Raw genomic sequence first — 15,132 nt, forward strand, 5'->3', positions numbered from 1 at the left:
TCTGGGGTCTGCCGAGACCAGGTGGTCTCAACAGTCACCAAATGGGCTTCCAGCAGTGGAACCACATTTCCCCGTGTGGCCCGAGAACCTCCTGGACCCCACTCTGTTCCTGGGGATTCGCCCTTCCCACCAGAGCACCGCCAGGTATGGAGCTGCGGGGTTGCAGCCTTTGCGCTCCCCTTGTTTACAGTCTTAATGGAATTGAAACCCTCTCCTTTTTCCCTTTTTAGTTTAGTCCCTGCAGCTGTTTCCAATTTTCCACTTTTTCTCCAGCTGCTTTTGGGGACGGGGTGCTTTTCCCGTATTCTCTCCCCCTCCCAGTCTCCGTCCTCTCTCCGCTCACAAAAGCACCTCCCTTCCTGCGCCTCTCACTCCCCGAGATCACCTCTCCGCGCCGTGTACCTGCTGAATTCTGTGGTTCAGCTTGTGCAGTTTGTTGTGTTAAGCCTCCAGTCAGTTTTCTAGATGTGTAGGATGGTTTAGTGTTGGTTTGGCTGTATTTCATGGACACGAGACACACAAAAAGCTTCCATGCTGTTCCACCATCTTGGCTCCTACCTGGATAGGCACATTTCTAACATCTTTCCAGCTGATAAAAGGACAACTACCCTGGGATCACACTTTGAGAATGGCTGCTGTAGACTTAACTGTGTACGTATGTGGTTTCAGGATCTAGAATTTATTGCATTATACTAATTTAAGCTAGTTATTAAAGAGAAAGGAGACTATCATGTGATATCTAAATTATACTAAGTATTGTTTTCCTCACTGGGAAAAAGTGTCTGTTTTTTAGGAGCGTTTCTGAAAATTTAATGTTTGTTAAAATCATCGGGCGATGTTAAAATGTAGGTTTTGATTCAATAAGGTGTGGTCTCAACTTCTACATTTCTAGCAGGTCACAAGCTGTCCAAGCACTGGTAATCTTGGTCATACCCTGGGTGTTTGTTAGACAGTAGGGCCCCAGGCACCGTCCTCAATGGTTAAATAATTTCAGCATTTGGACATGTTCATTTTAAACTTTGGGACACCCGTGTCTAGATGCAAAGTTCTCAACCCCCAGTTGCACATTAGACTGACGTGCAAAACCCCTTGCCCTGCTACTTTGTTTCAAATGGTCTAGAGAAGATCTGTGAATATATAAGGCCTATTTTCAATGTCCTCCCATTGAATCCAGTTGTCAGCTATGGTCCAGAATGGCTGGTCTTGGGGTGGGGACCACGGCCCGCTGTGGACTCTGACATCCCACTTGTTTGTCCACATTGATTTAGTTGACGTTCCTGATGGTGCAACTTCTTCCTTCCATTTTGCTGCATGTACACCTGCCCAAGTTTTTCCTCTATTAGAAAGTCGCATTCATTCATATACAGGTGTAACCATTGATAAAGAAAATAACATGTCTGCTCCCTTACTATGTATATGAGTAAATCTCAGAAGGTAAGATAGTTCATGCACTGAGTCCATATTACCAGAACTATAAAGCCAGCACTAAGCTTAGTAGCTGGCACTTGCATTGGCACTTAATAAATGCACGTTGAAAGATTATTTCCTGCATTTATGGAGTGCCTGGGTGGCTCAATCGGTTAAGTGTCCAACCTCGACTTAGGTCATGATTTCATGGTTCGTGGGTTTGAGCCCAGCGTGGGGCTCTGTTGGCAGCTCAGAGCCTGGAGCCTGCTTCAGATTCTGTGTCTCCCTCTCTCTCTGCCTTTCCCCTGCTCACGGTCTGTCTCTCTCTCTCTCAAAAATAAATAAACATTTAAAAAAAGAAAGATTATTTCCTGCATTTGGAAAGGTTCAACTTTTACCTTCCATTCATGTATTTGCTTTGTATATATAAAAAAAGAATTCCTTTTAAGATGTACACTTTGGGAAGGTTTCAGAACATCATGTCATGACATTGCATTCTTTTTGGAATGATCTCCTGTTATGTATCCAATAGTTTGTTAAATACATATGGAATAAAATGTGTGCCTTTTAATGTCCCGTTCGGATATGATTCTATAATCAAAACTTTCAGGCCATAAAATGAAAATAGAGGTGGCATTTTATGCTGAGCAATTTCTTCCTGAAAATGAAAGTTTTAAGGCCCCAAATTATGTCTCTTGAGTGCTGCTGTATACAATATCTCACCTGCCATGTATTCCCAACACTTGTTAGATGAAAAATTCACCCCAAGGTCCTATAAGTTAGAATTTTGATCAACTCACCAAAAATGAGCCCAGATGACAGAGCGGATAGCAATGACAGGGTCTGCTTGGGAAGCTAGGACTGGTGCCCACAGCAGCATGAATTGCAGCTAGTTTTGTCCTCCTAACTCTCCCAGATCCATAATTCAAAGTATCACAGCTTGCATAAGATTCATCAGACAGAAAACAATAATTACGGAGACATAATGAAGGGGTGATTTCTAGAGCCGGCTCTTTGGAATATCAGATGTCACAGTAGGAAGCGTATTTTTGTAGCTTTTAAGAAAGATGAACACCACAGGTGTAGGCATTATAGTGCATGCTCTTTGGCAGTCAAATCTTCTTTTCTTAGGAACATTTCTGATAGTCTTGGGCTCAGCTGAAATTGAAAAATCATCCTAAAATGTATTAAAAATAGTGGAAGTCAAGAAAGATTAAGCATCAGAAAAGCATGCATGTTTCTTGTTGACTTGACTACCCATAAGCATCCTCATGAATGGCTCATTTGCTATAAAATAAATGAAAGAAAATGAATGAATGAGAGAAACCGTCCCACTGAGCAGCCACCACGGGCTTTGCCTTGATCACACTTAACTGTTATATCAACAGAGTCACACTCGTGAAAAAAATAGTACAAGCTAATACATTAAATGATGTCCAAAAGGTAAAGGTTCAATAATTCCTGGCATACGGTGTGTTGTTATCTTCAGGGTAAGGACGGCAAAAACAAAAGCAGAATGAATATATGCCAAAGTTTAGGGATTTACGGTTATAAACCCTATAAAAGTTATAAACTAAATAACTGATGTTCAGGCACTGGTTATATTGATTTACTTTGCCACAGGTTATTGTGAATGCCAAAATACTGAATATTGTATTCTTGGCTGAACACAACTCATTCAGCAATCTCAGGATGACTTCATTTGTGGGGAAGCTGATTGATCAAGCTTTGTTCACCAAATCAGATTGACTTGGAAAAGGAGTTTCACTTAGCATTCAAATCCATGTGACCAGTGTTTCTTTCAAACTCATTATTGTGCCCACCACCTCACTAGTCTGATCTGTGGATCAATTACTTAAATTATTTTTGTGAATTAATTTTTGTTTTTTTTTACTATCTCAACACAGCAGTATGTTTAGCTTGAATTCATTTTCAAGGTCGTAGAAAGACATTTTGATAAGTTTTGGAAGATATGTAGTTAAGGTCCCTGATTCCTGATCCGATATAAAAATTATGAAATTATAGCCATAACCTAAAATTATAATTTCCATGAACCCATTTGGTTCTACATTATTACTCAAACATACATGAACTTGTTTTTTTTTTTTTAGTTAAGATAATGAATTTCAACCAAATTATGACCATATGGTTTGAATGAATTAAAATCAGCCTTACAATATACACATTTTAAGAAAATCTACCAAGAAGTATAAATTAACATATCACAAGGATTAATTCTTATTAATTATTAACTAATGAATTATTATTAAATTATTTCTATCTTAATGGTATGATTACTGCGCCACCCAGGCGCCCCGATTCATTACATTTTAAAATCAAACCTTGGGGCGCCTGGGTGGCGCAGTCGGTTAAGCGTCCGACTTCAGCCAGGTCACGATCTCGCGGTCCGTGAGTTCGAGCCCCGCGTCGGGCTCTGGGCTGATGGCTCAGAGCCTGGAGCCTGTTTCCGATTCTGTGTCTCCCTCTCTCTCTGCCCCTCCCCCGTTCATGCTCTGTCTCTCTCTGTCCCAAAAAAAATAAATAAACGTTGAAAAAAAAAAATTAAAAAAAAAAATAAATAAAATAAAATCAAACCTTGAAAAAGCTTATTTCTTTTGTCCTAAAGATATTACATGACTAATTAGATTATTGAGCACCTTGAATGAGATTTCAGGAATTCTGTGAAAAAGGAGTGATGGTGGATGATGTAGTCTGAGAAAAAAATAGATCCAATATTCAAGATAGCAAAAATGTTCACTGCTATAAAAGATGGTGGGTTTATTTTTGTTGATTTTATGAATAAGTAAGTAAAAACAAATATTAGCAGAAAACAACTTTGGTTTACTGACAGAAGACATGCCAATGTAAATTTCACAGAAGTAATAGCATAATAGCTAAAAGAAAAGCAGTAGGCATTTATGTCTGGAATTCAGTAGGGCATCTGACAAGAAACTTGAAACAAGTTCTTTATACCTCAAAGGCAACATAACTTTAAAAAATTTGTCTTTTAATGAAATTAAGTCTATGCATTAGACACAAATCTAAATATTGAAGACAAACAAAACAATCAAACAAAAACAGTCCAGGCCATGCAGTTAATAATTTTTCTCAAATGGCTATGGTGATGTAAGAAGGAGCCAAGAATCCTGGGGCACTTGGGTGGCTCAGGTGGTTAAGCGTCCAACTCTTGATTTCAGCTCAGGTCATGGTCTCAGGATTTGTGACATAAAGCCCCACATCAGACTCTGTGTTCATAACCAAATTATCTCTCCCTCTTTCTCTGCCCCTCCTCTGATCTCTCTTTCTCTCAAAATAAATTAAAAAATCTTTCAAAAAAAAAAAGAAGGAATCGAGAATCCTAATATATGGCAGAAAGTGATGGGCTCCAAGGCCTTACTTGATCTTTATTGATATTGGTGAAGCAGAACACTTGTAATTCATGAGAACAAAAGGCAATAGTACAGGCCATATTGAAACAGACAACAATGACACAGAAAGTTTGCAGAAGACTAGTGGAAATTTATACCATTTGCATACCCAACAAAAATTGTCATAGATAAATGCTGAGCTAAAGTCTGTTACATGGAAATAAGGCAGACTGGTGTTTTACAGATGGAGAATCAGGATAGTCATGATGAACTCTGCAGGATAAGTTGTGGGTCTTAGCCAAATTATCTTGATGGGTATCCAGGTTTCATGCCTTCAATGACCCTGCTTCTTCAAACCTACACACCTGTGCTGCCCAGTCTGCTTACTTTACCTCATAAAAGTATTCCACCTCTAGAGGGGAGGGTGCATATATTTTAATGTGTCTTTAGTAGAGTTTAAGCAAAGTATCATAATAAGATAAATTATATTCCACACAGGAACTTTTATGCAGGGGACATAACACCAGTATCTCCAAAGACCAGAAAGATGGAGATAAAAAGTGGTGTGTGTGTGTGTGTGTGTGTGTGTGTGTGTGTGTGTGTAAATCACATGTACAAAAATGTTTCACTTTGTTCTCTACAATTATGAAACATGACAATGCAATTAGAAGGAAAATTGCACCTGACAATTCCTCAGCATCGAGATTATACACCCCACCTAAAATGATAATTGTCATCTGATCCCATCCAAGGTTGACATATAAAATGGGGTCAAAGTGATACAAGGCATCTGAATTGCAAGAAAAGCTCAATATTACAGGTTTTATATTAAAATCTACCAGTGCTTCAATGAAGACAGTGTTTTGTTGCAGATATCTTCTTTTTATTTTATGGTGTTTTTCTCATTCTAAATCGATGATCTTCCTCTGTAATGAAGTGAAATTGATCCATATTTCCTTTATGTTTTTTTTTTTTTCTGTTTCTGGAGTCAAAACGATGTTTCCCTATTTTGTAGGTTTTAATTCATCTGCAATTTTGGTAAGAATAGATTGTGTTATAGGATTCTAATCTCATATTTATCCATGCAAAAAGCCAAGTGCAGCCTCATTTATTAAATCTGTCTTTTCTACCACTGGTTTTAATGCCACTGTAGTTTCAAATACATTTATCCCTGTGTGTGTTTCTAGGCAAGCTACTGTCTTGAGTTGTCTTATGTTGACCCTAGCGTGGCCTTGCTCTTTCAATTACCATTACCTTATACCCTTGTTTGTATTTTTCCCAATGTGAGTTCATCATCATTATTCTCCCTCAACTCTGTCTTGGATATTCTTGACCATTTGTTCATCGGTAATTATTGCCACATCGTTTTTCCAAAATAAGGATTAAAATTAAAAAAAATAGTGGGAGGGGCCCCTGGGTGACTCTGTGGGTCAGGTGTCCGACTTTGGCTCAGGTCATGATCTCACGGTTCATAAGTTTGAACCCCGAGTTGGGCTCTGTGCTGACAGCTCAGAGCCTGAAGCCTGCTTGGGATTCTGTGTCTCCCTCTCTCTCTGTCTCTCGGCCCCTCCCCTGCTCATGCTTTGTCTTTCTCTCTCTCTCTCTCAAAATGAAATAAACATTAAAAAAAATTAGAAAAGCCAGTGGAATATTGACGAAGATTGCAGTTGACTTCCAGATAAACTGGGGAGGTACTGCCATTCCTTGTGATACTGCCTTTTCTAAGGGCGACAGTCAGAGCAGTCCACATAATGTGATTCTTCCTTATAGCCCTTCAATGTTCAATTTATGAAAGTCTCTCATACCTTGTGTTAGATTTATTTACATGCCTTGTAATTGGCTTCTATTGTGAATGACATTATTTAAAAAAAAAAAAAAGAGTATTTTTGCCAGAATTTCCTGGTATACAGGAATGCAGGTCTGCCTTGATTTATGTTTTATGATTTACCTCCTGCTAAAGCCACTGTAAATTGGAAACACTCTATGTACAAAGCGTATCACCTTCCAACATCATAGGTCAGCCTAGCCTACTTTAAATGTGTTCACGAGGGGTACCTGGGTGGCTCAGTCGGTTAAGCATCTGACTTCAGCTCAGGTCATGATCTCACAGTCCGTGAGTTCGAGCCCCGCGTCGGGCTCTGTGCTGACAGCTCAGAGCCTGGAGCCTGCTTTGGATTCTGTGTCTCCCTCTCTCTCCCTGCCCCTCCCCTGCTCATGCTCTGTCTGTCTCTCTCTGTCTCAAAAATAAATAAAAAACATTTGAAAAAAAATATGTTCACGGCACTTAATGTTAGTCGAGTTGGGCAAAATCTTCTAACAGAAATCCTATTTAATAATAAAGTGTTGACTAGCTCATGTAATTTATTAAATACCACACTGAAAGTGAAAAAAACAGGATGGCTGTCAGTGTGTTGGTATTGACCGCCATGAAGACATGGCTGACTGGGAACCATGGCTCCCTGCCCCTGCCCAATATCACTGGAGAGGATTATATTGTACATTGATAGCTTCACAAAGAACCAAATTCAAAATCTGAAGTACTGTCTTTACTGAATGAGTATTGCTTTCACACCATCCTACAGATAAAAAATTGTAGGTGGAACCCACTTAAGTCATGGATCGTCTATACTATTGACTTTTATATTAAGACCTTGTATTCAGCAATGTTAATGAACACCTGAGCTCTAATCATTAGCCTGTGGAATCTGTTTTCTACATTCACAAACGACCTCCCACTAATGAAAATTGTTTTTATTTCTATTCAGTCTATATTCCACATATTTCTATTTTCTTATAGTATTTGTTCTCTCTTACTTCTAGGAGAGAACTGACTACTGCATTGAAAACAAGCATAATTTTATTGTTTCTAACAAAAAATAAATTCTAAAGATTTATTGTTAAGTGATATTTGTTGTAGCTTGGAATACTCATATCACATTAATAATGTTCCTAGTTTTCTAGGAGTATTTGTGTGAATGTGCACTGACTTTTATAAATATTGTTTGCATACCTCATAATACATTTATGTATTTCTTCAACACTGAGTAGTAATTATGTTGATCTGCTATGTTAAATCATCTTTACATTCTGGTGTTAAAAACTATTTCATCAATGGATTTTATTTATTTATTAATTCATTATCATAAAGATATTTCATCTAAAATATTTGTAATTCCGACCCTAGTCGGTTAAGCATAGGACTTGTGATTGGGTTCAAGTCATGATCTCATGGTTTTGTGAGTTCAAGCCCTGCACTGGGCTCTGTGCAGTCAGCATGGATCCTGCTTGGGAATTCTGTCTCTCCTTCTCTCTCTGCCCCTTCCCCATTCACACTGTCTCTGTCTCTCTTAAAATAAATAAATAAAACTTGAAAAAAATTTAAAACATAATAAAATATTTGTATATAAATTTATAAGTAAAAGTTGACTTAAGGGTGTTTTTTTTTGTATCATTCTTGAAAGTTTTGGTGTCAAAGTTATACTAGCATAATAATCAGAGAGCTTTCATTCTTTTTTCTGTTGTCTGGAATATCTTTTATGAAAGCTATGGAAATGTGAATCAATTCAAAAAAATAAGTATAGATAGTCCCATTCCTGCCTTTTATTTCTGTATGAATCAATTTATGCATTTATACCTTTTTAGAACATTATCTACTCATCTGTAGTATCTAAAAATTGCATTAAATATGTTTTTCATTCTCTGTATTGTTATTTTATACTTTATTTTTCTTCTGTGGTCTTGACTAAGATTAAATTAATTTTGGGGACTCCTGAGTGGCTCAGTTGGTTAAGCGTCTAACTTTGGCTCAGGTAATGATCTCACAGTTTGTGAGATCAAGCCCCGTTCCACCCCCCTGCCCCCCCAACTGGCTCTGTGCTGACAGCTCAGAGCCTAGAGCCTGCTTCAGATTCTGTCTCCCTCTCCCTCTGCCCTCCGGTGCTCACGCTCTGTCTCTCTTTCAAAAATTAATAAACATTAAAAAAAATTTTAAATAATTTTTATGCTGTTATCCAAAGTTTAGCATTTGGTTTTAATCTTTTATTTTCTATTTTATTAATTTCGTCATTTTTCCCTTTTTAAAGGTTTAACCCCATCACCTATTTCACCCATTTCATAATTTTTTAATTCTTAGATTCAACACTGTGTTGGCTTAATTACATTCTTAACTTTTATAGTTGAATTGACAACCAATGTACTTCTACTGTTCTAACATATGTATTTTTTCTTTTTTTATTGAAGTGTAATTAATACACATTGCTCAGTGCTTTAATATATGCATTTTAATGTATATATTTCCTTATATAAAATTTTATCTAAACACCCACAACTTAATATAATTTTATTTCTCAAGGTTACTACTAAAAATTTTTGTTTTCTCAAAAATGACTAACAAACTTTAAAAGTTCATATCTTTTTCCTCTGTCCCATTTTATTGATTTCTAAATTTACTGCATTTTTGGAAACATATGTTCTGCAATTTCATTTTTTTTTTGTACTTCAGAGACTTAATTTGCAGCTTTTCAGTTGGTAATTTTTTGGTAAACATTTTTATGTATATATATTCCCCATTATATTAAAATTGCTAATTCTGGTTTAGAATCTCCACAATGATGGACAACTTGTCTGTATCCTTGTATTTCCTTCATTGCTGATTTATTAATTTTAAATACTATATACTTAAATGGGATACTTACGTACTGCTGATAAATTTCTTTTTTTATAATTTTTAATGGCTGTATTTATCCTTAACACAGTTCTTAACTTTACATCTATTTCGCCTAAAATTTTTCTTCTTGCCAGCGTATACCTAATGTAATTTACTTTTCTACACTTTGGCACACAATTTCCTTTTGTTTTCTCTATGTCTCTTAGAGTTTAGCTGCATTTTCTTCCTCAACCTGAGACTTTCTTTCAAAGGCCCAAATTGATCTCTTTACATGTATTTACTTATTTGTTTATTTATTTACTTATTTATTGTATTTTTGATCTATGACCTTGCATTCGTTTGAAAAATGCAACATAATAATTTGATATTTGTATATATTGCACAAATATTTGTATGCAAATAAGTCTAGTTACCATCTATCATCACACATAGTTACATATTCTTTCTTCTTATGATGATAACTTTCAAGATCTACTCTCATAGCTACCTTTAAAATATACAGTGATGTATTATTGGCCATAGTCATCGTGTTTTACATTAGATCCTCATGATTTATTTATGTTATAACAGGAAGTTTGTATCTCTTAATCTTCTTTACCTATTTTGCCTACCCACTCCCCCAGTAACCCCCAAACTCTTTTCTAAATTTGGGGATTTTGTTTGCTTATTTTTTCCATATATATATATATATATATATATATATATATATATATATATATGTATATATATATATATATATATATATATATATATATATATATATAACTGAAATCTTGGGACATTTATCTTTTTCTTTCTGACTTATTTCACTTATCATAACATTATCAAGTTCCACCCATAGTGTCACAAATGTTAAGATTTAAATCTTTTTCATGGCCAAGAAGTATTCCATTGTATATATATATATCACATCTTCTTTATCAATTCATCAGTCCATAGACATATAGGTTGTTCCCTTAAAATAATGCTTTAATAAACATGGATATCTGCATATCATGCATATGTCTTTTTAAATTAGTGATTAGTGTTTTTATTCTGCAGATAAATACCCAGAAGTGGAATTGCTGGGTCATAGCAGCTTTGTTTTTTGTTTTTTAACTTTTATTTATTTTTGAGAGAAATAGGAAGACAGAGCATGAGGAGGGAAGGGGCAGAGAGACAGTGCGGACACAGAATCCTAAGCAGGCTCAGGCTTTGAGTTGTCAGAACAGAGCCCAATTTGGGGCTCGAACTCACAGACCATGAGATCATGACCTGAGTCAAAGTCAGATGCTTAACCAACTGAGCCATCCAGGCACCCCACTTATGCCCATTTTTAAATCGTATTTCTTTGTTGTTGTTGTTGTTGTTGTTGTTGTTGTTGTTATTTAGTTGCATAAATCTTTTATATGTTTTGGATGTTAACCCTTTATTGAATGTATGATTTGCAAATGTTTTTTGTTTGTTTGTTTTTTTACATTCACTAGGTCACCTTTTAATTTTGTTGACAGTTTCCTTTGCTATGCAGAAGATTTTTAGTTTAATGTAGTCCCAATTTTTTTTTTTTTATTTTTGATATTGTTGTACTTGCTTTTGGTGTCAGATCCAAAAGATCAATGCAGGACTGATGTCAAGAAACTTACCACCTAACTTTCTTCTAAGGAGTTTATGGCTTTTCAGGTCTTACATTTAAGTCTTTAATCCATTTTGAGTTAATTTTGTGTATGGTATAAGAAAGTGGTCCAGCTTCATTATTTTTCAGGTGACAGTCCAGTATTCCCAGTACCTCTTATTGAAAAGATGGTTCTTTCTTCATTACATATCCTTGCCTTCTTTGTCATAAACTAATTCACCATATATGTGTGGGTTTATTTATGGGATCTCTATTTTGTTCCATTGATCTATGTATCTGTTTTGTTTTGTTTTTTTTTGTTTTGTTTTACAAAGAGAGATAGAGAGCAGGGGAGGGGCAGGGAGAGAGGGGGGGAGAGAATCCCAGGCAGGCTTCAAACCCAGTGTGGAGCCAACTTGGGACTCAGTCTCATGAGCACTGAGACCAATACCTGAGCAGAAATCAAGAATCAGACCCTTAACTAACTGAGCCACCCAGGTGCCCCACTCCATGTATCTGTTTTTATACCAAAATCATACTGTTTTGATTACTACTGCTTTGTAATATAATTGGAAATCAGGGTGTGATGTTTTAGCTTTGTTTTTTTTCTCAATAATGTTTTTGTTCCTCTGTGTCTTTTGAGATTTCATAAATATTTTAGCGTTGTCTGATGTTCAGAATGTTTTCATTTGTGTCTTCTTCAATTTCTTAACCAATGTCTGATAGTTTTCAGTGCATAAGTCTTTCACCTCCTTGGTAAATTTATCCGAAGGTATTTTATTGTTGTTGATACAGTTATAAATACAATTACTTTGCTAATTTTGCTTTCTGATAGTTCAATGTTAATATATAAAAATACAACAGATTTCTGTATGCTGATTTTATAATCTACAACTTTATTGAGTTTGTTCATTAGATTTAATAGTTTTTTTTTTTTTTGGCGTCTATAGGGTTTTCTCTATATAAAATTATCTTTTCACATATAGTGAGAGTTTTACATCTTCATTCCCAATTTGGATAGATGCTTTTATTTACTTTTCCTGCCTAATTGCTGGGGCTACAACTTCCAATACGACGCTGAATAAGAGAGGTAAGAATGAGTATCCTTGTCTTCCTTCTGATATTAAAAGAAAATCTTTCAGTTCTTCCCCATGGAGTATGAAGTAAGCCATGGGCTTGTCCCATTTGACCTTTATTATGCTGAGGTATGTTTCTGCTGTATTCAGTTTGTTGCATGTTTTTATCATACAGCATTGTTGAAATTTGTCAAATGCTTTCTCTCTGTCTTTTGACATAATCATATGATTTTTATCTTTAGAATTTCTGAGCTAATTTTGCAACTCTGTTATACATCTCACTTGATCATGCTCTATGATTCTTTACATGTATTGTTGAATTTGGTTTGTTAATATTTTCCTGAAGATATTTGCTTCTATTTTCATCAGAGATACTGTGTTGGCCTATAATTTTCTTTTCTTTTTAAAAAATTTTTATTTATTTATTTGTTTTTTTGGTGTTCTTATCTGGTTTTGCTATCAGGGTAATGCTGGCCTTATAAAACGAATTTGGACGACTTTCCTCCTCTGTAGTTTTTGGAAGAGTATGAGAAGCATATGCGTTAAATCTATGAATTTTTGGTAGAATTCACAAACAATGCTGCCTGGTCCTGGACTTTTGTTTGCTGGGAGGTTTTTGATTATTGATTCAATCTCTCTACTAGTAATCGGTCTATCACTTTCGTATTTTCTTCATGATTCAGTCTTGGAAGAATGTATGTTTGTGGGAATATATCTATTTCTTCTATGTTTTTTGGTGTTTCTTGGTAATTTTTTGGTGAAAAAAATGTTCATAAAAGTCTCTTATGATCCTGTGTGTGTGTGTGTGTGTCTGTGTGTGTGTGTATGTATATGTATTAGTCCTAATTTCTCCTCTTCCATTTTTGGTTTTTTTAGGCTTTCTCTCCTTTTTCTCTTGGTAAGTCTAGCAAAGATATGTCAACATAATTGCAAAGAACCAGTTCTTAGTTTTATTGATCTTTTCTGTTATCTTTTTAATATCTAATATATTTATTTTTGGTATGATCTTTTTTCCTTATTACTTTTTTCTTCCTACTAACTTTGGGTTTTCTTCTGTTCTTTTTCTAGTTCTTCTAAGAGTAAAGATAGTAACGTCTTTGAGATTTTACTAGTTTCTTGAGGTCAGCCTTTATCACTATAAAATTCCTTCTTCAAAATGCTTTTGCTACATTCCATCATTCTTGGGGTGCCACATTTCCATTTTCATTTGTCTCAAGGTTGTTGTGTTTTTCTTTTCCTCCATCAATCCTTTGTTTGTTCAGTGGCATGCTGTGTAATCCTCACATATTTTGATTTTTTTCTGGTTTTATTTTTCTTGCCATCGATTTCTAATTTCACACCACTGTGGTCAGACAAGTGTATAAGCTTCTTTCAGAGGCGAGGCCAAGGTAGAGCACAAAGAAGCCTACGTTCCCTGAGAGTACCTCTGTAGCCTCTAGATGAGTGGTAGACCTTCTCCTCAGTCTGAATTTCCAGGACAAAAAGTAAACAGAACTTTTTCCCAGAAAAGCTGGAGGAGCGTTTCCGTCTGCTGTCTGTGAAATTCCCTAGGGAACGGGGTGGTGTGATAACCAGCCCCAAACCGTCTCTCCGATTGTCTCAGACCTGTAGGGTTCAGAACCTCCTTCCCCCGTTAGCCAGAGCCAGACACTCAGTGGGAACACCCTATGCGGGCCGCAGCTACCCATGGGCTTTGATGTGATGACAGGACAGACACAGGAGCAGGGCACTTATCCACCAGCCTTGGCAGGCTGTGGGAGGAACGAGGGGGTAGGCCCTCACCCTCCAGCTTCAGCGGGGCTGGAGGTGCAGGGGCAGGGTGTTTGCCTGCCAGCCTCAGTGGGGCTGCATGAGTAGAGCTGGGGTGGAGGCAGTTAGAGGAAACTTGCAGAACTCATGCCCACCAATACTGAAACTAACCAAGTAGAAAGAGAACGCAAAGATGATGCCCACCAACCCCTCCACCCTCAGAGAGATGCCCACCACGTTCCTGCCCTCCAGCAGACACTTGAATATTAGTAATGAATCTTTCACATATGACCTAGGTGCTTTTCAGAGTGATGCTTTTGCGCTGGGTTCTGGGCAGGTGAGTCTATGCGTGAGCCTTTTAAGAACAGAATCTCAAGTCTCCACTGCTCTGTGGTTCTCCTGGATGTAAATCCCATTGTTTTTCAACGTCAGGCAATTTGGGGGCTTGTCACTTTGGTATAGGTCCCAAGGATCAGAATGCCTGATGCGGTGCACAAATCCCTCTCCTCAGGGAGAAGCTCCTTTTTTGTGAGATCTCTCCTAATTGTGGGTTGCCGTGCCAGGAAGAGTCTAGAAAAAACATATATCTTCCTCTTCTCCCCATCATAAAGTGACCCTTTTATCCTTTGTTGTGTGGAACTGTCCAGCTAGTTTTCATGGTCTTTTTCAGAGAAAATTGTTCCATATGTAGCTGTAGATATATTGTGTCTGTGGGAGGAAGTGAGTTCAGGATCTTTCGACCCCACTATTTTGAATTGCCTCGCCCAGTACAATTTTAGATTTATATAAATGCTGTGCGGGAACGACAACGAGTTTCCATATGCCCTCTCCCCATCTGCACAGTTTCTCTTATTATTAATATCTTACATTTGTGACAGTTGATGAACCCATATTGATACATAATTATTAACCAAAGGCCCTAGAATATATTCTAATCCATAGTGTCTGTTGTACATTCAATGGGTTTTTTCAAATGACATGTATCCACCATTTCCATATCATACAGAATAGTTCCATTCCCTAAAATCTCCTTGAGCTCCACCTGTTTATTCCTCCCTCATTTCCAAACCTGACAAAGTTTACCTTTCTACTGTTTTTACAGTATTTTTTATTTATCTAGAACATTACATAACTGGATTCATATAATATATAACCTTTTAAGGCTGTTTAGCAATATGCAATTAAGGTTTCTCAACATCTTTTCATGACTTAATAATTTCTTTTTAACACTGAATAATATCCCTTGGTACAGATATGCCATAGTTTGCTTATTCA

The sequence above is a fragment of the Puma concolor genome, chromosome A2 (assembly GCF_028749965.1).
Source record: "Puma concolor isolate L17-30 chromosome A2, mPumCon1.1.hap2, whole genome shotgun sequence".
NCBI classification, from domain to species: Eukaryota; Metazoa; Chordata; class Mammalia; order Carnivora; family Felidae; genus Puma; species Puma concolor.